The sequence below is a fragment of the Panthera leo genome, chromosome A3 (genome assembly GCF_018350215.1).
Source record: "Panthera leo isolate Ple1 chromosome A3, P.leo_Ple1_pat1.1, whole genome shotgun sequence".
NCBI lineage: Eukaryota > Metazoa > Chordata > Mammalia > Carnivora > Felidae > Panthera > Panthera leo.
In genome coordinates this window covers 129,121,591-129,146,296 of record NC_056681.1, presented here as the reverse complement: position 1 = coordinate 129,146,296, position 24,706 = coordinate 129,121,591, and the positions used below count along the sequence as shown (strand labels likewise).

The 24,706-nt window shown below is 39.7% G+C and overlaps 1 long non-coding RNA gene across 1 annotated transcript in view; it reads right to left on the bottom strand.

Moving 5' to 3' along the window:
- Nucleotides 1-8,167: 8,167 nt before the first annotated feature.
- Nucleotides 8,168-24,706, bottom strand: part of LOC122216607 — a 153,000-nt gene continuing 136,461 nt past the window's right edge. Inside the window, exon 3 of the long non-coding RNA XR_006200990.1 lies at nt 8,168-8,373. This is a non-coding gene — a long non-coding RNA (uncharacterized LOC122216607). The remainder of the gene's footprint in view (nt 8,374-24,706) is intronic.

Genomic DNA, 24,706 nt, shown 5'->3' with positions numbered 1-24,706 from the left:
TGTGATGTCCCCTCCCCAATATTTTTACTTGTCTCTGAACCCTTAACTCCTGGTCTGCTTATTGATATAGAGTAGCTAACTTTTATTACCCAGGTGACTGAATGGCTCAGCCTGGGGTCAGGGCTACTACTTCCAGCGATAACCTTGTGGATCAGGGAAGAAAAATTCCTTCTTAAGTCAAAGTTCCTGCCCTGGCATCCTGTCGCATAGCCTACAACCAAGGCTTCTAGACTTCATGTCCTCTCTTCTCTTATCATCATGGAAGCTGGAGTCCTGGCCTCAACCCTCAGCCTGGTGTCTTCATTAACAGCAGCTTCTACTCCGCATTTTTTGAATTTCACCCGTGTGTCAGCTTTGCTGCAATAACAAGCGATCTCACAATCTCAGTGGCTTATAAAAACAGAGTTTTATCGCTCAACCACATGACATGTGGGCCGAGTGGCAGTGTGGCTCTGCAGCTGATCCAAAATCTAAGACAAAGGAGTACAGATGCTCTCTTGGAAGAAGGAACAAGGGGATTACTGAGAGAGAGCATGAAAAGTGTCATGAAGATTTGCTCCAACCTAGCATTGTGTCACTTGTTCTTCAACCTCATTTGTCAAATAACAATTACATGGCCAAGCCCGGTAATGAGGTGGGAGCAATGTTCCCAGAGAAGAGACCCACAAGTTAGGTGGCGAAGGGCAGGAATGTAACATCCTTTTATAGGGAAGGGGGAAGCAATGAGCCATGCTGGCTTCTGAGATCCCAGCCACTCTAAAATCCCTGCATAGGAAACTACACCTGTCCTTCATGTTACCATCCATGAAGCTGATTACTCCAGATGCCTACACCTTCCAAATTCTGCCTTTTGGACCATTCTCATGTAGGCACAGCTGGATCTGTCTTCCTGGCTTCTTCATAGGAACATTCTTCTTCTTCTCCAGCTTCTATTTACTTCCACTGTGTCTGTTCAACATAATCATGACATGTTCAGCCACTCCCTAAAACAAGGGCTTCCTGTTTTGTGTAGCCCATAGCACTGCCCTAATGGACTAGGATCTTGATCCATGGAAACCATGCCAGGGTACCCTCCATTCCAGTTCCACATTCTACCCCTGGGGAAGGATCCCCACTGGCTATGCTCTGGATTAGTTGCCCCCTATGTGTTGGGATCTCTGCTGTTTGGCAACTGCTGGGCACTTGGTGGTGGAATCTCAGTCTAGAATCTAAGTGAGTAGCTGTGCCCCAGCCGGCTTCCCCAGTTAAGGAGGCCAGGCTCTTTGGGAGGAGAAAGTGACATGCCTGGATCTGGATGTCCTTGGGACAGAGGTGCAATGTGAGGGAACCCCCCCCCCCCCCAAACACAGTTTTATAGCCTCCCTGCTCTAGTCATGCTTCCTCTGAAGAATGTTTGTCAGCCACTGGGCCCAAAGCATGCTCACCACCCCAGATGGTCCTGGATCACACCAGGCAAATGGGACCCAGGGTAGAAGTTTTCTCTCTTGTGTCTCTTATCATATCAGTAACCACATAGCATCCGCAGATTGGCTTCTTGGTGTGCAAGAGAGAAAAAGTTTGCCAACCAATGCCCTAAAATAGAGCATTTCCTTTAAAAAGTGAGCTTCAAAACTGTTTCCGAAAATGATTCCAAAGACGCATTGTGTTTCGATACTCTACCTGGCACAACTGTTATAAAACGAGTATGAAAGTGATTCCATCTAGGGCTGCTGATTTCTTTTTCATTTTCAACATGGCCCAGGAGATAGGTCCAGGCCTGCAGAGTCTGCTTCTTTGTTTTTCTAAGTACTGATTGAGATACAGGGTAAAAATGAAGTGATAAGGAAAAAATGGAGGCTTTATTTGTGGCCATTAGCATTTGCCAAAAGCAGGGTTTTGTTGTTGTTGCTGTTGTTTTTCTGGATTTATTTAAGACTGAGAGTGTAGTAACTCCTGAAAGTAAATACTCGTACCAACTTGGCCATGGTGCTTTCAATTTCTATCTGGCCGATTCCATTCACCATCAGTGGTGAAGATTCATCTTGTGCTCTGATTAGAACGTGTAATCAGATTCTTCTTGTGTCTTCCTTTATGAAGGAGGAAATGGGTTTACAAGGCTCAAGGAGACTAGACCTAGTTGAGCTCATAAATGTCCTTCAAAAAGCACATGAGGGTGGAACAGCATTGAACGGTGGTTAAGAGACTAGATTCAGCTATGCCATGGAATTGTCATGTGACTCTGTGCAATTTAACCTCTTTGTGCCTTGGTTTCCTTGTCTATTGGTTGGGTATAATGATAGTTCCAATCTTATGATCCTCAAAAAGTGCTGGCCCTTCCACTATGCTGCGCTTGGACCATGAGCCTCTCAGATGAATAAGGTGTGCACATAGTTCAACAGGATAGAGATGTTGACAAATGTAACCATACAGTAAGGTAGGAAGTGAGACATAAGGAAGTACAGATTATGTGTCATAACCATGAAGTCACATATATTGATAAGTATTTAACACAAGCTGTTATAAGACATTGTATAGTTAATGTATTACTATGTGCTTGGCTAAACACAACTACAGAAACTTTAGAGGGAAAGTGTGTATTTAAGAGACCTATCAATCATGCTTCACTAGCCTAGCTATAAGGCATATCACTATATAAGTACACTATATAAGTACACTATATCACTATACACACATATCTCTATATAAGTGCATCAGGAGAGCTGAGCTTCATTCCTCCTCGGGACCACTTCTAGCCAATCGATCTTGGACAAGTTTCTTAACTTTCAGCTTCCATGTCTTCCCGAACAAATGATCCCTGCCCTAATTCACAAAGATGTAAGGATTAAAAGAACAGAAAGACCAAAGTGTGTTGCCCCTTCTCTGTTAAAGTCTGCTCAATGACTGGGATCTACCTATCCACACACGTGTCCTACCCCTATTTTGCTGCCTGTTTGTTGAGAGACGGCCTTCATAAGGGGAGGGACATCATAGCCTTTGATTGGCAGAGTCACTAGCAGAGCTAGCCTGACCCTAAGCAGTTGACCAGATGAGGTAAAATGGTTAATATAATCTTGGGGCAAGAGATGAAAAATGATTAGTTTGAAGTGCTTAAGATTGAATTTGTCGATGCTTACCTACTTTAAAAAAAAAAAAAAAAGAGGTGTTAGTTGAGCAGTTACCACCTTACTTACACATTGGCATCATTGAGGAGAAATTTTCTGCCCCACCTGAATGCTGATTAAGAAAGTCTTGAGTGGCTCATAAGAATCTGTTTTTCATTCATCCTAGGATGTCTGATATGCAGCCAGCTAGTCTATGTGCCCTATTTGTTGTGTCCAATGAATAAAAGATGGTTTTTACACACGGGTCTGTTGGTTACAAATTCTTCCTATTAAAACTATTATTCTCGGGGCGCCTGGGTGGCGCAGTCGGTTAAGCGTCCGACTTCAGCCAGGTCACAATCTCGCGGTCCGTGAGTTCGAGCCCCGCGTCAGGCTCTGGGCTCATGGCTCGGAGCCTGGAGCCTTTTTCCGATTCTGTGTCTCCCTCTCTCTCTGACCCTCCCCCGTTCATGCTCTGTCTCTCTCTGTCCCAAAAATAAATAAAAAACGTTGAAAAAAAAATTAAAAAAGAAAAAAAAAAACTATTATTCTCAACAGATCAAGAAAAGACCCCAATCGAATTTTTGAGCTAGGTCAAAACATTATTTTTATAAAATATTTACTTTATCTCTTCTTTGTTAGCTAAGAAGATATCCTACATCTTTTGTGCATTCTTGTCTAAGTGGTTTGTTTCTACAGTGGCTTTTAGTTCTTTTACAAACAGCTTATTCCTAGAACCAGAACCTTCATTCATCAATCACCTAATTAGTCAATAAAGTCACTGCTTATGACAATTAGCCAAAGTTGTTTGTGTGATCTGTCATGCCATATTTGGATTGAGGTGGGGGGAGGTGAAGAAGACTGTATTAGATGTTGTATGATGACATCAGAGGGAAGAAGATGGAATCATGCTAGAGGCAGGATCCATTCTGCCTCTGAGATAGAAACATCAGTCTCCATTCAATTGATATTGACCACTTGCTTCATGTGGTTAATGTGTCTCCAGGGAAAAATGTCTGTTGGGGGTAAAGTGCTTATATATTAGTGTTCTCCCACTGTGTTGGAAACTGCTGGAAGGGACACGTGGCCTTATCAAAATGAGGGACCCACAGCAATCCATTCAATAGTTTTGGAATTTATGTTTCAGAGTTTTCTTAATGGGACAAACCCATAGAGGATGCATTCAATTTACATTTCCTTACAGTAATTTTAGAGCCTGGGAGTGGTTACTTTTTCCATGTGCTTCCTGGTGACCTATTGTCTCAAACATTTGTAATGTACAAGCCAGCTTGATACAAAGGTAGTGCCTGAATTCAAAGTGAAAATTCAGTTTCAATAAATATTCTTAAATATCTGTTGTAGGCTTTGAATCAGGCTATGTCTTGGGCTTCCAAAATTAAAGAAAAGTAAGCTCTCACTTTCAAGTAATAGCATGATTCACTGGATAAGGTATATAGTTTGGGAGTCAGAAGACCTTGGTTACAACCCTTTTTCCAACACAATCTGACATAAATGTGCAGGTAAACTTTTCCTTTTGGAGCCTCACTTTTTTATCAATGAAATGGAGGTAATGATACGACCTACCTTGCTCAACTGTTGTGAGGTATAATAATAATACATATCTTATACTCCATTTGGCAACTTTCACACTATAAGTTCCCAATAAATATTAGCTACTAGTATTACTAGTTGATGACAGATAATATTTTGATTTTACGGAGATATTTACTAAGAATAAAGATAGTTCAAAAAAAGACATAATAGATATAAAATTCTCACCTCTCATAAAGGGAGTTATTGTAAGATTAAAAAAAAAAAAAGCAATGCACACAATGTCCCAGCAGGGTTAGCACAATTAACTCCTACCAGGTAAAATAGCTTTCAATTTCCAACAGCTTTCACACCTGTCTTTCACAATGGGAAAATGATTGGGAAAGTTCAACCATTTGTCTGGGGATACAGCTACTCAGTGGAAAAGCCAGAAATTCAACTAGGCGCATTACAACCTCTGAACTACATGTGCTAAGTGCTTTTTGGTTGGAGGTTGTGGAGTTGGGGGGGGGGAGGGGGTTGGTGGAGAGAGAGTGGAGCACCAATCCAGGAACCAGGAGGATCTGAGTTCTCCAAGCAAGTCCAAGCGGTGTCCAAGGGCAAATGATTTCTTTCCTGAGCCATGTTTTTGGGTTCCTCCATTTCCCACACTCTATCTACTAGATACAGGTACCTGAGGGATAGCATAAGGAAGGGGTAATATACTGCCTTGATTCCTGGACAGAGCATCCTTCCTGATCTGCCCGATTCCCTACCCATGGAGGACAGACAGCAAGCCTTCCTGTCTGTTGTGCAGCCCAGATCGAGACCTGAGCCACTAGCCCTGCTTCTTTTGCAGCCAGCCTCTTACTCTTCCTTTGTCAAAAGAACCTCCTAACTAAGAGCTCCTAGTTTCCCACCTAGGGTATACTTCAATGATGGATGACTCAAAAGCCTTTCAAGATCAATTGTGTGTCTTAGACACCCTCACTGTCTCTAAAGTAAGAAATCCAGTGAGCAGTGCTGGGTGCATCCTTGGTATTCAATAAGTATGTATGGGTGGATTAACGAAAATAAAAGCCAGATTAAATGAAGACACTGCCTTGCCATTTAATAAGTATGTGAAATTAAGTCGTGCAAATCCTGTGTCCTTTCATTTACTCTTTTTTAAAATGTACCTTCCTCCCCAAATGACCTTGTATTAGTTTCTTATAGCTGCTGAAGCAAATTATCACAAACTTAGCGGTTTATCACAACACAAACATATTCTTCTACAGTGTGGGGGTTGGAAGACTAAACCCCAAGTGTCAGAAGGATGCATCTCTTCTGAAGTCTCTAAAGGAGAACCTCGTTCCTTGCTTCCCAAGCTTCCAGATGTCACCTCCATTCCTGGCTTCCTGGCCCCTCCTCTATCTTCAAAACACATGATTCCACCCATCTGATTCCCACCCATTGTCACATCTTTTTTTCTTTTTAAAATTAATTAATTAATTTATTTATTTATAGAGCACAAGTTGGGGAGGGCCAGAGAGAGAAGGAGAGAGAGAGAGAGAGAGAGAGAGAGAATCTCAAGCAGGCTCTGCACTGTCAGCACTGAGCCCATGTGGGGCCAAACTCACGAACCATTAAATCATGACCTGAGCTGAAATCAAGAGTTGAACGCTTAACAGACTGAGCCACCTAGGTGCCCCACATCTTTTTTTTTCTTCTAACTTTGACCATCTTGCCTCCCTCTTGTAAAGGCTCTTACACTGTCCCACTCTGATATTCCAGGCTATTCTCCCTATCTCAAGATTCTGAACCACACCTGCAAAGTCTCTTTTGCCATGAAAGGTAGCCTATTCACAGGTAGCATATTCACAGATTAGCATCCAGAGATCTGTGGGGGCCCATTATCCTGCCTACCAGAGTGTCCCCCTCATTCAAATTCTGTGAAGATTATAAAAATTTAAGGGGTGATGGTACCTAATTTTTGTTTTTATGCCTATAACCAGAATGGAGATAAGACAAAGCATTATTAATCTTTTTCCAACGCACCAGAGTTTAAAATTCCCTTTCTTTTCTGATCACCTGGTTCTGTAATCATTTCCCCTCTCCCTACAACATGTGGAAACAGAGTAATTGCTAGCCTCCTTTTTGCCTCAGAGTGGAGTATCGCATTGGCTCCCAACACTATTTTCTTATTTATAGTATTAACCCTATTTGACATTTCCAGTTGTCTTCTCCATTACTCATCCCATCACTTCTACAACAGGAAGAAATGGGACTCATTTAGAATTAGGAGCTGAGGGGTGCCTGGATGGCTGTTGGTTAAGTGTCCAACTCTTGATTTTGGCTCAGGTCATAATCTTGCAGTTCATGAATTCAAGCCCCAGATAGCGTTCTGGGCTGACAGCACAGAGCCTGCTTGGGATTCTCCCTCTCTGCTCCTCTCCAGCTCTCTCTCAAAATAAATAAATAAACTTAAAAAAAAACAAAACAAACAAACAAAAAAAAACAAAATTAGGAGCCGAACTCAGTGGTCTGTAGGTGACTTTCAATCTCTCAGATCCTGATTCTCTTCTCAAACTCTCTTTACTGTGCTCACTTACCCGGATAGAGTCAGGTGTATAGTTAGATACTGACTCTTTCACTCACTTACTGCAATTTTTGTTTCTGCTGGAGTTGAGATGGGACACAATGTTTCTCCTGAACACAGATCTGAAGGATTCTCCCATTTGTTCACAACTGTTCAGAAATCTCCTAGCTATTTGTGACCATCTGAAAATCACACTCTGATTTTCATTAGCTCCCTCGAGATCCAGTTTGATTTTCCTAAGTGCAGAAATCAATATGAAGCGACCTCATTTTTAGCTGGAATAATTCAAATCATCTAAGTGAATTCAGAAGTCATTGAGAATCCAGAAAAAAAATATTAAAGGGTACTTCTTATGGGTTGAATTGTGTCCCCCCCAAAAGATACGTTGAAGTCCTAACCTTAGTACCTCAAGAAGTGACCTCATGTAGAAACAGGGTTGTTGCTGATGCAACTAGCTAAGGTGAAGTCATTTGGTTGTGCCCTCGTACAATATGACTGGTGTCCTCATTGGGTGAATTTTGAATGTAGAAATAGACATGCAAAGAAGGAAGATCATGTGAAGACAGAGAGCAAGAAGAAAGGCATTTGACATCAGATGCAAGGATCGCAGCGATACGTCTACAAGGAGTACCTGCCAACACCAGAAGCTAGAAAAGACAAGGAAAGATTCTCCCTTAAAGCCACTGGGGAGAGAAACCAACACCCTGATCTCAGACTTCTAGCCTCCAGAAGTGTGAGACAATACCTTTCTATTATTTTAGGCCACCTCGTTTCGGTGCTTTGTGTGATAGTCTTAGGAAACTAATGCAATGCTTAATGCACTGATAATTTTAGAAAGAAACTGAACAAATGCTCCTTCCGTGTATTGAAAATAATGATAATGACAGTACAGTGATGATGAAACACCAGTTGTGACAGTAGTAATAACCACCATTTATAAAATTTACAAAATCCCTGTTTGTGCCAGGTACTACCTAGATACTTTCATACATTTTTATTACAAAGAAACTGAGTCTCAGGTTAAGAAGGTTTTGTGAAATAAGTGGCAGGGCAGGATTTCAGTGCAAAGCCCTCCCTTTTGACCAGCTCATTCCATTTTCTGCCTCCAAACATCAATGTTGGTGAACAGACTTATTTCAAAGGCATTTTAGGATATATCTATTTCAGCTTCGTTGCAGATTTGCCCTGTGAACAAAGTAAAAACTAAGTTAGAGGAAAGAAGTTAACTTTTTGTGAGCACCTAGTGTTTCAAATCCCAGGTGGACCAGCATCATTGATTGTAGGTATTTAATCCTCACAACTAATAATCTCACGAAGTACTATTTCAGTCTTCACCCTTCATGAGAAAACTCAGGCTCAGAGGGACCTGAGTGACTATTTTCTTAATTCTAAAGTGAATAGAATACAGTTCCTGCACTACTGTTAAGCAGTGCTCTATTTCAGGGGGAGAAACAACAAACTGTGAGCTAGAAGATCCATGCTATGGAATTCTGGCCCATGACTTGGTTGTTCATAAACCTATGGGTTCTCTCTTTCCCAAAGGATAAAATGTGGACAGGATCCATTTCTCTGCACCCCTTACAGAACTGTTATAAGAATTCAATGCAATAATATTTAGAAACCTGTTGTATACTGTATAACATACGCCAACCTAGGGCCATTTTGTTTAGAACCAGAATGAGAGGGAAAAGATTGTACTCATTGAGTTCCAGGGAACACTGCAGACACAATCTCATTGAATTTTCACAACAAGTACATCTCAGTTTTTATCTCTAGGTTCTAAAGCAGAATCTCAGAGGATGTCAGTACTTGGACCCTCATCACGCATAAGTGTTTAAAACAGAGGACTTTGGGGATCTAATTGGGAAAGGCAGCCATGATCCTTTGTACCTTAGGAGCTTATAGTCTAACCGAATAGAGAGACAATAATCACAAAATCAAATATAAAATTGCAATAGCAAGAAAGCCCCTCCCCCCCAAAAAGGGAAATAGACAATCTCTTCTTCTCTGGGAAGCTAACGACTCACAGCACGGACATTACGGCAGAACGGAGAACACATTCCACACTCAAAAATTTCTTCTTAATTCATACCCCTTAAATAAGGAGAAGCCTTTCTTTTAGCCTTTGTGACCAAAATAGCTTAGAAATTCCAAAAGCTTGGTCTAATATGTGTACACCCATTTGGGATTCTCTTCTGTTGTTTTGAACTAGCTCGTGGTTTCATGATTGTGTTGAGAAGGAAAAAAAGATATACTTCCGTGCCTTGATAAAAGGGTCTTGTGATCATCTTTTTCTTTCCAGCCAGAATCTTCTTGGTTGTCCTGTGATTGTGTTTACCCCTCTAGGTCTACCATTTGATGACTAGTCCTTCCCTGTGGAGAGCTGAATCCTTCCACTGGCACCTCATCACCTCTCTCAAAGAGAAGGCATCTGAGGCATTTTGATGAAGTTCTTTGATGACTCAGGGCCTCAAGGTAGTCAGGGACAAAGACTTTGATGTTAGAAGCAACTGGGAACCAATTTATAATAACACTGAGAGTCTCAGAAGGCCAAAAGAAAGAGCCTCTATAATTGGAAGAAAGGAGTGGGGGACTTACTAATAATGATGAAAATGAGGTGATGATTGTGATAAAAAAGAAAAAGCCATAACATCAACAAGCACACAACAAGAGCAGCTAACATTTCTTTAGAGCCTGCTCTAAGTCCAATGTTTTTTGTGCATAATCTTTAATCCTTACAGCAGTTTTATAGGATAGTGTATTCAGTTTAGAGGTGAGAAAAAGGAAGATCATGGTCACAGACTAAGCAAATGGCAATATATGAGTTTGAGGGCTGTCCAGACACCATTCTGCCCCCCAGAAATTAATTTCACTGCTGTAAATTTTGAGGACATACCCAGACTGTGGCTCCTTTATCTAGATCCTATCACACTGTCTCTTTTAAGCGTTCATATTTCCTATAGGCCTAGATCCTATTCCTACCCCTCCAGCCATTCAACAGAGAGAGACCACATGGAACTACTCCCCATGTCCTTTCCTGGCTTCAAGTACCATTCACTTCTAGACTCTTAGTAGCAGTACCACATTAGTACCCTTGGTACACAGCAGTCTGGACTCTTTAGAGAACAGCACTGGTTATGATCGGATTTGGTTAAATATATGCCTTCGGACAATATATTTTCAATTATGAAATTTACTCTTTGAATAGAATCGTTTTTCTCATTTCTGGGCTCTCTCAATTTTAGCTCTGTTTCTCTTTCCATTCAACATGTACTTGTAAGATCCCCATATAACCTGTGACAATTTTTTTTTACTAGCTCTGAAAACTTACAAGGTGGGATTGTGGTCATCTTGGCTCTTGAGTAATTGCTATGGAGACTTGGGTCTAAATTCCTTTCATTTAAATGCAGTACTTTGAGTTAATATGAGTACACGTGATCTCTCAACAAATGGCAAAAACAAGTACTAATTTACTAATCACTACAAGGACTCTGACACCCTTAAGTTAAGGCTTTCCAGTAAAAGATAGATTAGGAAACATGTCTTGAGCCAGAGGTTTAAGTTGTACTTCCCACTTCTTTCCCTCAAACTGAAAAGAAGCAAGACACTGGGTGCAGAAGACAGGCCAGGACATTGACATTCAGAGCAAAAAGACAAAGTTGAAGAGGTAGATTAAAGTGTTGGGGCAAATTAATCCTACCCATTAAAAAATGGCTCAGTAAATACCATGACATTATTTTCTAAGCAACCATTCTTCCTCTTTTGGAGAGAAACAGTGATGATAGTTGAGTGTAAGTCTGAATTCTCTTTGTATAGGCTGAAACTAGAGTGTAGGAAGAGATACATGGATTTTTCCTTCCAATATCCCAAGTACTTTTTCCCCTTAGTCCATAGTAGTTTACAGAAAAGCTTGTTTTCCACCAAGTTGTGTATGTTTATATTCTCCTTGGAGAACAAGTCAACTTTGGGCTTTGTGAGGTCAACACTCTGGTATATGCCTCTGATTCTTATGTATCTTCCTAGGCCCAGAAATGGGTAAATCAATCCACTAATAATTATGTGTCTAAGAGGCAAATTAAGGAAAAAGCAGAAAGTGAAAACACAGCTTTACAAGAAATTTTCTTTTCTACATAATATCAGGAGAATTTAAATACCATATACTTCTTACTACTGAGTGAAGACTTATTTACGCCTGACCTAGTGCACAACACATAGTGTCTGAATGATGAATGGATGGATTATGACACACAAATTCTGTCCCAAATGAGAGGAGACTTAGATAATGGAAAAACTCATAAATTATTAATCAAAGTACCTAGGTCTAGTGTCATCCTGATACTCATCTATGGCCCTGGGGAAATCATTTGATGTTCCTGAGTCTCATGTTATTCGTCTGTAAATTAAAGCCATATTTCCCTTGGCTACTTCATATGCTTGATCTTCAAGTTGCCTAATAAAGTAAATAAAATGTTTTGTAAATTGCAATAGCTTGGCTACCATCCCTTTATTCATAGGAGCATAAGATTTGGCGTGATCTTCTTTTTCATCAGAGTCCCTTTTGGAACCTATAAGGGGTTATATGGCTCTAACCCCTTGATATATAAAGCCATCAATTCAGTCTTTCCAGACTTGGAGGAAATAAGACCCTTCTGGAATGAGTGGGTGATTCTGAAATCCACTGCTCACACATCATAGCTTAAAGGCAGTGTCGGGTGGGAGAGGCTAGTGATAAGAGCCATCTCTGCCCTTCGTTGGAATGGTAGCTTCTTTTCCTTCTTTATTTTGCTTAGCCATCATTTCACGCTGTGGGATTTGTGCTAGACAGAAGGTGACTTCCAACCTGGCTTGGAAAAGCTCTCTTCCCTATTCAATTTGCCTTCCTTCATCCCTTTCTATGATACATGCTGAACATCTAATTCTGGCATGCCATGGCTCAGGTAGTGCTCTATAATCTATGCCCAATTAGAGCTTAGTTTTACGTTACATATTCTGCTTGCCAGGTTTATGTTTTTATGAATCATTAATTCATAACTTTTTGTATCACCTTCTGGCAAAGTGTTAGAAAGAAGTTGGAACGGCCATGTCTGCTTTGTTTCCAAAGTGTCTTGGCAAGCTGAAGAGAGGACTATGCCCACACAGCTATCTCCCCATGAGCCTAATACTCTGGTGAACTCACAAAAGTTTCAGTTAGGTCACTGATCAGGGCCAATCTCTTTCCCCTTATGAAGTCTAGCAGCTTATGAAAGACTCTTGACTTCTATCACTGTGGTTGTCCTAGCCTTTCTTCTTTATTAACTACCATTCAGGTAACAAATATGGAAAGAAACATACAGAGATATTTATGCTTCTGTTTCACTGTTGTAGGATCATGCTCTTCCCCTGTAAAATATTTTTTTTCATATCACTGCTGATAATTCTATTAGAAAGAGGATCAATCTGATTAAGAAATAGTTCAAAATACCACAGCGCCAAATATTTTATTCTTTTTTAATAACTGAATTTACAAGTTAAGGCAGATCAGTGAGTAGAGATAACACTGGTCTGAAGCAAAAGGTCTCAATTCTCTTCTTGACTTTGCCAATTATTATTTTTTTTAACATAAAACCAGATTACTTATAACTGTTTTACCTTCTTCACTGGCTCATGATGCTTATGAAATTAAGTATTACATAAGAAAATGCTTTGTAAACCTTAAAATATTATACAAATATAAGAAATAAATATTAGTGAAGAGCTTAGAACACTGTAGAATTGGTTTGCTCCCCTTCCCCAGCCAGGAACATTTTTCTGGACCTCAAATTTAACATCCATAAAAAGATGCTTGTAGAAAGTGAAACTAAAGTCCCTTCTAGTTCTAATATTAGATCATTCTAAGTGGGTTGGACATTTCATCCAAGATATTTTAAGGGAATAAAGCACTTTTCTAATCAAAGAACTTTTCAAAAGAGAACACTTTGAACCTTACTTATGAGTCATTTCACAGTTGGGGGACACCTTCTAATTTTATTTTCAACCATCGCCAATCAATCACTGAAGGAAGGGAAATAACCTAAGTTAGAACTTTTAAAAAGCCTTAACAATTCAGCCTAGCAGAAAAATGTCTATGGTTTAAGGAACTCACTCATTTCCATAAAATGCGGACGTTCAAACTGTCCACCAGGTTGAGAGCATTTAAGAGGCAAATGTAGCTGAATAATTTGCCAGAAAAGTATAGAAAAGGGATATTATGGCTGATTTCTTTGAGAGATCATGATAAGCACCAGTTGCAATAGAATGGCTGCATCCTTGTCCGAAGACAACTTTAAAGAAGCCATAAGGCTCCTAAGAACACATTTTAACAACCTTCCCTAATTTCATAGATAAAGAAAGAGAGCTACAAAGGTAGGGTGACTTATCCAAGGTCATAGAGCAACTTGGCAAAAGAAACAAAATTAGATAACGGGTTATAACTCTAGTTTTAGTATTATTTTCCTATGTAACGTTGTTAATAGAAAACTGCATTTCAGGAAGATTCATATTTTCCATGCACCAGGAATAGAAGAGTGACAAAAACTTAGCGTGTTAGTATATAAGTAGGATGTATAGGTACATAAGCAGCATTTTTGAATAGTGCGATTTCTAGTAAAAACATTTTGATGATCTCTCTTTATATATAGCTAAGTCTTATTATAAGTTATAATTCGCTGATTGACAGATCACAGTGTTTACAGCAGAATTAAAGAGAGCTGTTGCCTTCTGGGCCCTGGCAACCAGTGGAGGAGCTGCCTCTGAGCAGCTGTGAGACTTAATATCAGTTAGAAACCCTCCCATTTCCAGTTTTCATATCTGGCCACCTATGCTTGCTATCCAGCATTCAAATGTTAGAAGGGGCCTCAGAACCTTCCATTAGTTTGCTGACTCATGATCTCTTACTTGGGCCTTCAAATCCTATAATTATATTCACATGGGTTGTCTCTGAGCGCAAAGGTCTTTGAGAGACCTCGTTTAGGACACTGCTCAATCTCCAGGGTTCTTCTGTAGCATTAGTGACAACTTCTGTTCATGGCAAGCGAGAGAGATGGCTATGCCCACAACAGCTATCACCCACGAGTCTAATAATCTGGTGCCCTCACAAAAGTTTCCATTAGGGCACCAAGGGGGCCAAAAACTACTGATGGCTTCAATTCATGCCGCAGTCTTTTTCCAGAATGTCAGACTTGAGAAATGAGGAGATCACACTCTACCAAGGGGCATTGACCTGGTTACAACCAAAGAGCCTTTTATGACTTGGAGGCAGCACTGGTTTATCAGTTTTTCCACACCATTTTTAGAAAGCAAATGTCTACCAAATAAATGACATTTATTCTATAATGATCACCTCTTTTTATTTCCATTTATTATTGGGTAAAGAAACAAGTAACCGACTATATATAATAGCTTCCTATCAGCATACACTTTCCAGCTGTAATCATTTCAGCCAAACCGACATTCCAGTAAATCTGTATAATCGTCTTGAGAAGTAATGCCTAACGCCTATTTTAGTAGTCAGCATATTGAAAAGTTCTCTAGTGCCTCCAACGTTACCATTAATGAGCCAGGAGAATTCTTGCTCAAAATTATCCCTATGGCCCCCCCAGAACTGAGAAATTTAACTATCTCCCGATACTCAGCAATCAAGGGAAAGGCCTAAGTAGATAATTGGACTATCCTTAGAATAGAAGGGAAAATGAGTATTACGAAGAAACTGAGATATTCAGGTTTTATTCAGTTTTAATTAGACTACACACCTCCAGGTGAAACATATTTTCTTGGTTACATTTTGTGGGGGTGTTAATGCATTCCTAACTCATGATGAGTCAAAAAGTATATTTCAGAGAAATGTTGAAATTCTCCCCAGTGAAACTTGAAAACTTAGAGAACCCTGTGGTTTGAACAGTCTTCTTTTAGAACTCCTGCCTCTAACCATATGGGTTGCTGAGTAATATATATTTTTAGGACGATAGCACACACCATATACCATCGCAATTCTGGTAAAAAAGAAATAAGCAGCTCTTCACAGTCATACATCCACAGTGATTAAAACCCTTGTGCTCTAGCTCTGAGGGCGTGGTTCTGCAACCCTGGGAGTCCCTGAACATTTTCAGCATTTAGGTTCTGCAACTATCCATTGAAGAGGTTGAACTAGATTCATTTGAACGCCGTAGTGAACGTCTGACATTCTTTCTAGATATAAAGTTCTAAGCACCACACGTCTCTATAACATGCCATTTCAATTTGTTTTGTTTTGGTTTTTTTTCTGACATCGCAACCCTTGCTTTCTGAAGCCGGGAATTCTTTGACAGACATTACCAGTTCCACACTATTTGCTCCGTTTGATTTTATTTCATGTCTTATTGATTCATTCCTTCACTCAATCATTCAATGGAACTTTATTAAATGCCTACTTTGTGCCAGGCATAGAGCCAGAACTACAGACAGAGGAATTATAAGGATACAGGCTCCATCTTCAAAGCACTTAGTGGTTAAAACTGAAGTAATTGGATAATTGTGATTGAACGTGGCTTAAGTATTGTGGTAGAGAGGCAGTCGTGCCATGGACACACAGGGTAGACACACTTAGAGCAGGAAGGACGTCCTAGAAAAAAAAAAATAGTGACTCTCAGAGAGTGAACACAAATTAGCTGGATGAAGAAGGGATATGTTGTCATGGGTGCAGCCTAGTAGACGTTTAAGAACATGGTGAGAAGTTTGTCAAAGCAGAAGGGTAAGACGTGCGATGGGCAGGGTCAGGTGGATTGGTTAAATACAGAGCCAAAGAATTAGGCAAGGCATTCTCATAAGGGTGAGGCTTTATGAGTTTGGCAGTGTATTTGGATTTGATCTTCATTATAATGAGAGGTTACTGAAGAATGGCGGGGTGATACTGACAGATTTGCATTTTAGAAGGATCACTTGGGCTGCCCGAGAAAGATAAAAGAAGAACAGAGGCAAAGTGTGAGGAGAATCTGGCAGCAAACAAACAAACAAACAAACAAAACAAAACAGGAGGCTCTCAGGAAATTTCAAGAGGAGGCCTGATCTAAAAACAAAAACAAACAAACAAACAAAAACTACAGGAAAAAGTAAGGCCATGAAGAAATCTGAGACACGGGGGAGCAGGGAGTTTACAGGACATAAGGACACAAAGGGATGAATGTTATGATGTTACGGTTAAATTCTTTGGATCTAAAATTCAGTCTCAAATCGCCTTATAAATTAGAGCAAATATAATTGACCACATGTTAAGCCTGTAGATATCCACAGCTGCACTTTGTATCCTTCCCTACAGACCTTCTCCTGAGGTTTTAATGATTGAGAAAAAGCAGCATGACAAAAATCCTTTACCAAACAAAAATATCCCCAAACCCCATTAGACAGTGTGTAATGAAATGTTACAAATGGAGGATTACAAGGGAAAATATAAATGACCATAAATCCAAGGGGAATCAACTCTTCTTTCCAGATTATATTCAACTTTAATAAAGAAACTTAATAAGCTCATGCATTCCTGCCAGCTTTCGATATGGCCACTGCTGATCAATAGCATTTATTTCTAGAAAGAGGGGCCGGGGAGGGATGTCAGAGCCGCATGTTGACATTAAAGCTTGTGAGTAATGACACAGTGTGGCTGGTAATGAAGATCTGATAGAGGAAACAGCCCAGCAAGCCTGTCTTTGTCTCTGAATATCAAACTGTGTGCCTCTCCTCCAGATCCTATTAACACCTCTTATTCCACAACTGGGTTTCGGGCTTCATGGCATCTCAAAGGAAAACAAAAAAAGAAAATGCTGTTTATTTTTCCCTGTGTTTACGAATCTAAATAAAACTCAAGACTTTGAAGTTGGCAATGAAATTTTTGTCACAGGCCGATTTCACCTAACAGAAGGATAAACTTACAGATAATCTGAGTTCTCTCCCCTGATGGTGTGGGCTGTTGTGGAAGGAGGGGGGCAATGATTTTCTTACCTATACAAATATTCAAGAGGAAAGCAGATGAATGCCATTTAGGAACACTGGTAAAAAAGATTCCTGCACTGGGGCAAATTTGGGAGAAGTGAATTCTGAAACTTCCTTCTAAATTCAAAATTCTCTCTTCCTCTTTCCTTTCTGTCCATCTTCCTTTTCTCCCCCCTCACTCATTCTGGTTTAAATACATACCTTGTTTTTTTTTTTTGTTTTGTTTTGTTTTGTTTTTTGTTTTGTTTTTTCAGAAAGACACTTACACATAGCTTATAGAGCTGTTGAGCTAAAACACAATATAAAGAAAATAAGGAAATAGAGGTAAAGTAAAAAATGGAAAACTTGATATACTAAGCACAAATTAGAATCCAAAAGGTACACCATAAAGAGTATGTAATTCCTGGAAGGGAGACATAGGTTTTGTTTGGTGCCTCTTAGTGGCCAAAATAATTTCAGTCTGAGACTAATAAGTTAAAAGCAGAGGTGTAAATGCAATGGCAAAATTCACTCTTACTTGGAAAAGATAAACTAGTTGGAAGAAACAACATATTTTCTGCTTAGAAAAAAAGTATTTTATTTTATTTTTTTTAAGGTTTACTTATGTATTTGAGAGAGAGAGAAAGTACAGGGGAGGAGCAGAGGGAGAGCTGTCAGCACAGAGCCCAAGGTGGGGCTCAATCCCCTGAACTGTGAGATCACGACCTGAGCCAAAATCAAGAGTCAGGCCTCTCAACTGACTGAGCCACCCAAGCACCCCCGAAAGCATATTTTCTTGGTTCTTACCTCTGAAATTTCTCCTAGGAGCTCTATAAAAACAGGACTTTGTGATATGAAGGATAATGTCCTCAAAATATTCCTACAGTTATTTCCATGTAATAATTTTTGTATGAGATTCTAAATTAAGTTCAACATATGAAGATATAATTAAGCCCTAAGAACAGGATTCAGTATCGAGTTACCTCTGTGGCCCATTCAGGGCCAACATAGTTTTTTGGTACTAGTTGATTCTGAGATAAATGAATAAATACAGAAGTTAATGAATGAATACATGAGCAAGTATCCATGATGGATCTAGCTTTCCTGCTTGAGTGAACAATATTTTCCTCTTTTCCCATGGGTAGGAAATAGTTTCTTTGAGTTTTAACCAAAAGTTTCCACTGCTTTTTTTTAATTTTTTTTTTTTAACATTTATTCACCTTTGAGAGACAGAGAGAGAGCATGAGCGGGGAAGGGGCAGAGAGAGACAGAGAGACACAGAATCCGAAGCAGGCTCCAGGCTCTGAGCTGTCAGCACAGAGCCCAATGCGGGGCTTGAACTCATGAACTGTGAGATCGTGACCTGAGCCGAAGTCAGATGCTCAAGAGACTGAGCCATCCAGGCACCCCTCCATTGCTTTTTATATTTTATTATTTTATACTAAAACACTACAGAAATAATTTGAATTTCCAGTAATGTGAAATGCTCAATGTCTATGCTTTTAGGAAACTACTACTGCATCTAATTTTTCTTTAGAACCGGCCCTAAATGAACTGAGATGTCAGAGCCTCATCGCAAAATGTCTTAGAAGAGAAATACGAAGAGGATAAAGGGAGTACTGTCCTACAAAAATACTGAGAAAGGCCTGAAATCAAGTCCCAGAATTACTGTTACCACTTGTATACTGTGGAGTAAGAAACAGTTCCAGTCTTCTCATCTCTATAAAGAACGGTGGCACAGTTGGTTGAGTGTCCAACTTCAGCTCAGGTTGTGATCTCACAGTTTGCAAGTTCAGGCCCCACATCGGGCTCTCTGCTGTCAGTAGAGAGCCTGCTTCAGATCCTTTCTCCCTCTCTCTCTGCTTCTCATTCCCCTCTCAAAAATAAAGGTGAACTTTAAAATAAAAGAAAGAAATACTGCCTTCTGGTTTTGTTGTGACGTTGAAATAAAATTATACAAACCAAATGGTTTATAAATTGTTATGCCTTATACAATTGTCAACAGTGATGGTTTTTATAAGGGAAAATAAATTAATTCACTGGAAATCTCATAATCAAGCTAACAACTAGATTCCAAAGTATACAATGCCTTTGGAATATAGACAAATTTTTGCTTATCCATAATTACGGAGGCTTTCCATAATTGTCTCAGGGATTCATTGGAAAGATAAAATATAGAAAATATCAAGGGCACTATGACTTTTTCTCCACCTTTCTGAGGATTTTTTTAAAAGTAGCATTTTCCAACAATAAATAATCACTGGAAAAAAACAATGAGAATTCTGATTTTAGAAACAAGTAAAGCATTTCTAGTAGCAAAGGCTAGAGAAGAAATGTCAAATAGGATACATTATCTAGGTCAATAGGATGCAGAGTTTTTATTGTTAATAGTCAGTAAAACAATAATTACATAAATAGAGAAAAACTTCAAATAAACAAATTTCAATCAGCCAGAAATTATTTTTCTTCATGCCATGTATATGCAATGATATAATAATAAAAGGTAGAATGGCACAGTATAGTCTGGGTCTCCTGTCCTCCTCATTTAAGGTTCCTATATCTCCTATAGACCTAAGGAAACTGCATTTCCTTCATGATATTTTTTCTGATTCCAAAAATTATGTTTTCTTTCATTTCTAAAACACAGGAGCATCTTTTTCCCCACCTCTAATAATTTCTATGACATCCTGTCTACCTCTTAGGTATCTATAAATTTCATTTATTTGATTATTGACTCAACCAACTTTTAGTACACACCTTCCACTATGTTCTAGGCACCATGCTTAGATATACAACAGACATAGAGCTCAGGAGAAGATAAAGGCATGAGCACATTCATTCAATCAATATCATAGGTGCACTGATAAATGCATAAGTTCTGGTGGAGGGACAAGATCAATTCTATCAGGAGCAGTAAGAGATCATAAAATGTGATGCAGAGAAGGTAACACATAACTAGGAGGTGCCTTGTAAGCTGAACATTATTCAAGAGAATTGATACAGGGGTAGAGCATTTCTTGGAGAAAACATCAACATTAGCACAGGCACTGAATGAGAGACATTTATGTGCAACCAGAAACTGCAAGCAATTGAATAGCACTAAAGAAAGACAGGAGGCTGAAAGTAGGGTTCGGGGCATATGATGGTATACTCTGAATGCCATGCTCAAGAATTAGGTCATGCATGTAAACAATGAGACACACAATGGAATGAACCATTATTTGGTTTGTGTTACGAATAGGTCAACCTATGACAGATGGATGAAAAGGATAACAAAGATGGTGTGCATGGAGGGGGGGCGGTGGGGAGAGAGAGAGGACAGAGACAGAGACATGGAGCAAAAAATATACCAATTATAATAGAAGCTATTATGATAGGGAGGCAAGAGATGGTCATACCTGTATTCAACAATTGTTAAGTAGAATCTCCAGGGCTAATTGATTGCTTGGATTGAGTAGGGAAGAGTGTATGAGAGAGAACGAATTCCAGGACAATTCCCAAATCTTGGAGAACTGTCTAACTGGATCGTGATGATAGTCATCACACACACGTGCATGCGCGCGCGCACACACACACACACACACACACACAAATGTAGGAAGAGCATAATTGAGGAAAAGCAGACATTCCATGTGACTGAGCAGACTTGAGGTCCTACCAAACACCTAAATGGAGCTCTCTCCTATGCAGGAGATATACCTGGGTATACAAGTCTGAAGGAATCTAGGCTGAGAAAACAGATTTGAGAGACATCCATATTGGCTGAATTTCTAGCCAATTTCTAGGGTCAGTCAGGGGACTGGAGGGGGAAAACAAGTGCCAAGACAGAGTCCTATATAATGTATCAAAATAAAAAAGAAGACCCAGCAAAGGAGCCTACAAACATCAGAGAGAGGAGAAGAATCAACCAAAAGAGATATTTAAGCCACAAAAGGAATGAATCAAGGAGAGTAGCCAATGGCATCAAGCCTATTTGAGAGGAGGAGGGATAAAAACTGAATCTGGCAATTACAAAGCCACATGAAGCTATTTTTATAAAAGTGTTTCAGTGGAGGCAAAGCCCAACTGTAGATGAGAAAAAATGTAATGGGTTTTCAGGAAATGGAGACTATGGCTTGGTGAAGTATCTTGTATGTAAAGGCAAGGAGTAGGATAGAATGCTGTCTCAGACAGAACAGAATGTCAAGTAAGGGATCTTTTAAGAGGGATCTGTGGTTGTTCATAGTCTGCAAATAAGGAGCTAGTCAACAGGGAGGGTTTAAAAAAAAGGAGAAAAATCTAAGAACTTGGGTCAGCAAATATTCCAAAGGAATCAAACTTAAAAATAGAACTTGGTAGCCTTGAATAGGGTTACTTACTACCTTATTTCCACAACTAGACTTCAAGATTTGGGAATCAGTCATCTCCTGACTTTCACTTACCAGGAACATTTCTTAGCCCATAGCACGTGTTCAGAAAATATTCAAAACAAATTTAACGTTTGATGAGAATTATACTCAAAAATAAATATAAATGAGACTGAGATATTTAAATAAATAAAGAGAATTTTTTTTTATGTTTCCTGTTACTTTATTGACGGGGATAGGGAAATACATCTATAATTCTTAGAAAGCCCCCATTCTCAAATCAGTTTCTTCAATGAATACTCTACCGTAATTACTATAGCCACAACAACTCTGTAATTGCAAGGTTTGTCTACAGATGAAACTGTATCATTGACCAAATACGTGGACCTCCTTAGAGAGAAATTCCACATGTCTGAAGGCATCTGCTTGGATAGAAGGCCATATAGCCAGCACGTTTCCAGCTCCACTTCCATGGTCATTTACATTCGGGAACAGAGTTGTCCTTTAATTCAATTTGAAATGTTGCAGAGGAATAATATCTGCCCCTATGTCGACATAATTGTGAAATGTGAGATACTTGAATGGAAGAAAAAATAAAAGCTGACTTGTCACTAGGAGAACCTTTGTCAATGTTTTCTAGTCTTTTTTCCCATGCTTCAATAAATTACTGGGCTAGCTCCTTGAATGCACACAATGGCTCATTTACTCTCCTTGGAAACAACATTACCTAGGGCAGGAATCTGGATGGAAATTTGATGGATGGGATGAGGTGGGTGCTATGCAAATTTGGGAATCCCAGAAGTTACCAGAGAAAACAAAGCAGGTAATTGAGAAGCCATGGGAAGGCCTCTGGGCTTGGAGAGGAGTCAACACTTGTAGAAATCTCAAGTGCAAATAAACTTCTTTTCCTCTGCCAGGATTGACTAGAGACTAGGGAACCCAGTGGGAGTCACAAGACTGCTATTTGTCATTTGCTTGGCATTAACCATCCATGTGGCCTGTGCCAAAGACTCTTTCTCTCTCTTTTTTTTTAATGTTTGTTTATTTTGAGAGAGAGAAAGAACGAGCATGAGCAGGGAGGGTGGGAGGCAGAAAGAGAGACAGAGACAGAGAGAGAGAGGATCCCAAGCAGGCTCCTATGCTAGTACAGATCCCCATGCAGGGTTCGATCTCACAACTATGAGACCATGACCTGAGCAGAAATCAAGAGTTGGACATTCAACCAACTGACGCACCCAGGCACCCCAAGAATCTTCTCCTTTATGTCTATAGAGTTAAATGACATAGAATAAAAACATACAAAGCAAGGGGTGCCTGGGTGGCTCAGTTGGTTGTGTCCGACTTCAGCTTAGGTCATGATCTCACATTTCATGAGTTCGATCCCCACATCAGGCTCTGTGCTGACAGCTCAGAGCCTGGAGCCTGCTTCAGATTTTTCGTCTTCTCTCTCTGTCCCTCCCCTGCTCACGCTCTGTCTCTGTCTCTCTCTGAAATAAACAAACATTAAAAAAAAATACAAAGAGATTATATATCCATGTCTGTATTATCAGCCTAAATTTACACCACTTTGCTTAATGTAGATCAGTACAGGCTATTTAAAGTTCCAAAATACTCACATTAACAGTATATTTCCTCTTGACTTATATACTTCCATGGACTAAACTGTGTCCCCCCAAAATTCACATTTTGAAGCCTTAACTCCCAGTGTGACTGTATTTGGAGACAGGGCCTTTAAGGGGGTAATTACAGACAAATGAAGTCATAAGGGTGGGGCCCTGATGTTTTGTAAGAAAAGGAACAGAAACAAACTTCTCCCCTCATTCTCCAGCATGTGCACATGTAGGCTCTCTCTCTTTCTCTCTGCACATGCACAGACCAAAGGCCATGTGAGGACACAAAGAGAAGGTGGCTGTCAACAAGTCAGAAAGAGGGGACTCCCCTGAAACTAAACTTTTCAGCACTTTGATATTGGACTTCTTGCCTCCAGAACTGTGAGAAAATAAATTTTTGTTGTTTGCGCTACCCAATCCGTGGTAATCTGTGACAGCAGCCCAAGTTGACTAAGACATATACGATCCCAAGATGCCATCCAATCAATGTAGACGTTGGTTCATGATTTATAAGTCAATCATTTTAGCATATTTTGAAAGACCATTTACAAACTAGACCCATTCTATGTACTGCCTAGCTTGATCTCCCACCACTGCTTATCCATTCTTTAGTTTTTGACCCAATTTCTTGCTTACATAATGAAGTGTTCCATGTTTCTGTGCCTTTGTACAAGCTGTTCCTTAAATCTGGACCTTATATGTAGAAAAACATACAATATGGCATACGTTGTTTTAAGTCCTAAGTCTCCCTTCTCACTAAATGTTTGACTTTTGGTAAAGTTACTAATTACCTCTTGTTTTATCATCTGCAAAGAGAAATTATAATAGTCTATACGTCACAGGGCTTGTATTAGTGATTTTCTTCTACAAAATAAACACCAAAATCTCAGTAGGTTATGACAACAGAAAAAATCATTTCTTGCTCACATCTCATTTTCATCTGTGAGGCTGCTCTCCATTTGCATGGCTCTGCCCAGTTCTGCATGGTTCTGCCCCACGTGTCTTCCCATCCCCTTACCCAGGCGGAAGAGGCAGATATTGTGGTGGACACACCTATTCCCACTGCAGAGAGGAAGAAGACAAAAACAAAACAAAACAAAAAAACAAAAACAAAAGAAAACTAACTAAAGCATGCTATTGCTCTTAAACAGTTTGCTTAGATGAGCAGAATGGCATGTGTTCATATTCCAATGCAAGTGGAATATTCATAGTTACACCTGTTCATGGCCAATGCAAGTTATAAAGCTAAGTCTAAAGTCAAGGGTTGAGGGTACTGTTTCCACAAGAGGTAGACAAGATACACAGTAATGGGGCAGCAATGTACAGGCCTCTTACAGGGGAAAAGTGAGTAACTGTGAATTCTAATACAATCTACCACAGGGTTCTTAACGAGGATTAAGAGAGAGGATACTTGCTCATGGTCAAGTATTATTATAGTTAAAGCCCAGATCAGGTGCAATCTCTTCTCGGAAGATTCCTGAGCACATTCCCACCTACCCACAGCCTCTAAAATGGTCAAGTAACCCCTCCACCCTGAAGTTTTGCATCATAAACATGCTGCTTTGTCATTCTTTCCTATCCATTTTTATTTTTCTTCCAAGATTGAGG